The sequence below is a fragment of the Cricetulus griseus genome, chromosome 2 (assembly GCF_003668045.3).
Source record: "Cricetulus griseus strain 17A/GY chromosome 2, alternate assembly CriGri-PICRH-1.0, whole genome shotgun sequence".
Classification (NCBI taxonomy): domain Eukaryota; kingdom Metazoa; phylum Chordata; class Mammalia; order Rodentia; family Cricetidae; genus Cricetulus; species Cricetulus griseus.
This window is the reverse complement of record NC_048595.1, coordinates 135680421-135682963: the sequence shown is the minus strand read 5'-3', so window position 1 is coordinate 135682963 and position 2543 is coordinate 135680421. Positions and strand designations below refer to the sequence as shown.

Genomic DNA, 2543 nt, shown 5'->3' with positions numbered 1-2543 from the left:
ATTTTGTTTGTAATGGCTATCATCAAATTAAGAAAATTAAAGAAATCAAAGGATGGTGAGGATATGGAAGAAAGTGATCTCTGTGTTAAACACTGATATTGGAAATACAATAAGTCCCTTTTTAAAAGCAGACAGATGTGTGTTGAAAAATTAGCAATATATCTGCCATATACCATATAGAAGTACCTCTTTTGTATGGAAGAAGGAAATGTAGTGAATTAACAAATGAGATACTGTCATAGCCATATCTAGGGGGACACTTCTGAATAACCAAACAACAAACTCAACATTGGTATACATTAATGATTTGATTTGAAAATTCATACTATTGTGCTAGACATAAAATAAAACATTATATACTATACCAGAAAATGAATGAAAGTGCAGATTATCATACTTGGTGCAATAATCCAGAAATAGAAAGATCAATGTCCTAGTTATATGATCATAGGCGCCTTGGGGTGAAGGGGGTTTGTTTAGCTTACAAATCCTGACCACACCAGCATTGAGCAAAACTGAGTAAGGAACTAAAAAGTGAAGGAACATGGAGATAGCAACTGAAACATAGGCCATGGATTCCTATTGGCTTTCTCTTCATTGTTGCCCTGCCTATCTTTGTACACAATCTAAGACCACCAGCTGTCCAGGAATTTCACCATCCAGAATAGACACACAGATTTGCCCTACAGTCCAGTTTGATAGGGACATTTTATTTTCATTAGAACCATACTCCCGGAATCCAGTTGTGGAGAGGTAGGAGGGATGATCAAAGAAGCCAAGAGTGTGCTGCAGAAATCCGCAGAAACAGTTGACCTGACCTAGTGAGAGCATGCAGACCCTAGTCATAAAGCTGGGGAAATAGCATTGGACATAACCAAATCCTCTGAATGTGTGTGCCAGCTAGGAGGCCAAGACAGTCTATGGGACCTCTAACAGTGGAGCCAGTGTTTATCCCTAGAGCACAAATGAACTTTGGGAGCCCATTCCCTATGGAGAGATACTATTGTAGCCCAGATACAGCAAGGAGGTCCCAGGCCCTTCCCCAAACAATATGACAGTCTTTGAAAGTCCCTGATGCAGGGCCTCACTATCCCTAGGGAGTTGTGGAATGGGTTGGGGGGGTGGGGAACATGGGAGGATGGGAGGGCGAGGGAATGGAGGGATGGTTATGTAAATATGAGTAGTAATTAAAGAATTTTAAAAATTAAAAAAAGAAATTTCCTCTTTTGAGATAATCCTTCTCTGAGTAAAGCTGACAATAAGAAAACAGACACACCGATTTCAGATAAATTATTTTCTATGTTTTAATAAACAACAGTGAGTGCTGAGACCAAGAGTTAGCGCTGAAAGATTGATAAATGCAGACCTCCAAGGCACTGCTCCTTTCTCCAGGAAGAATGTGCTCTTGTACCAGTGGTCTAATCAACCATTTCTACCTTTCCCTTGAATAGAACAGAGGCCCCTTCTAAAGAGTATTCCTGTATCAGTTCCCCTCTCCATGTGTCCAGACCCGAATTATAGACCAGTTTTGTTTCCCATAATATTGACACAGCAGCCAAATTTATTATTGCTGGGGTTGACACAGTTGGTGTGGCTGGATCAAGGGCTGGACTTAGAACAGTGTTTGATAGCTTGATTATTGGTTATGCTAGGAACCGGTGTCTCAAGCAATGCTGTTCTCCTATGCCAAACCTGGCATTGCCCTCTCTGAGGCCATGAGGCTCTTCTATTTGATGGTTGCCTTCCTCATCCTCATTGTCACGTGAGGCTCCTTGGGGTCACCCAGCGGTCCATGATACTTCAAGTCTGTCCCAGTACTGGTGCTGGAGTGTACTAAACTTTACCATTAAACAAAAGCATTTCGATAAAAAGCAAAACCAAAAAAACAAGAAACCACCACCATAACAACAACAAAACACCCTTCATTTTGAAGTAAGTCTTTTAAAGAAGGCAGAGGAGCTCAAGATGCGGCAGGGAAGGCAGGGTGGAGGAAGAGGAGCAATGGGAATTACAGAAGTTTGGTATTATCTGAACATCAGATGTACATTTGTATAAATGCTAAAATAAAACTCATTAATATATACTACTAATTAGCAGTACATATTAAGAAAGTTAAGAAAGTTAACTTGGAGTCTGGTGGTAGTGGTGGTGCACACCTTTAATCCCAGCACTCAGGCAGCAGGGGCAGGAGAATCTCTGTGAGTTCCAGTCTAGCCTGGTCTACAGTTCAAGTTCCAGGAAAGGCTCCAAAACTACACAGAGAAAATATGTCTCAAAAAAAAAAAAACACAAAAATTAGTTTGGTCATTAAGAAACTAAATCATAGGCCTGCTATAATTCTTATTTTAGTGCTTCAATAAATTTTTATATTTATAAGAAGAAACTTCCTTTTGTGATATGTTAATGCATTGATTATGGCAAAATCCATCAGAATTTGTACTTTAAGATGGGGGAAATGTGAAAAAAAATATTGCTTTGTGCCTAATATAATAAATAACATTTTATCATTGTTAATGTTATCAATTTGTACAATTAATATGTAA

General features: G+C 39.1%; 1 pseudogene; it reads left to right on the top strand.

Annotated features, from left to right (window-relative positions):
* Positions 1 to 1358: 1358 nt before the first annotated feature.
* On the top strand, positions 1359 to 1766 carry LOC107978356 (annotated as a pseudogene).
* Positions 1767 to 2543: the final 777 nt, after the last annotated feature.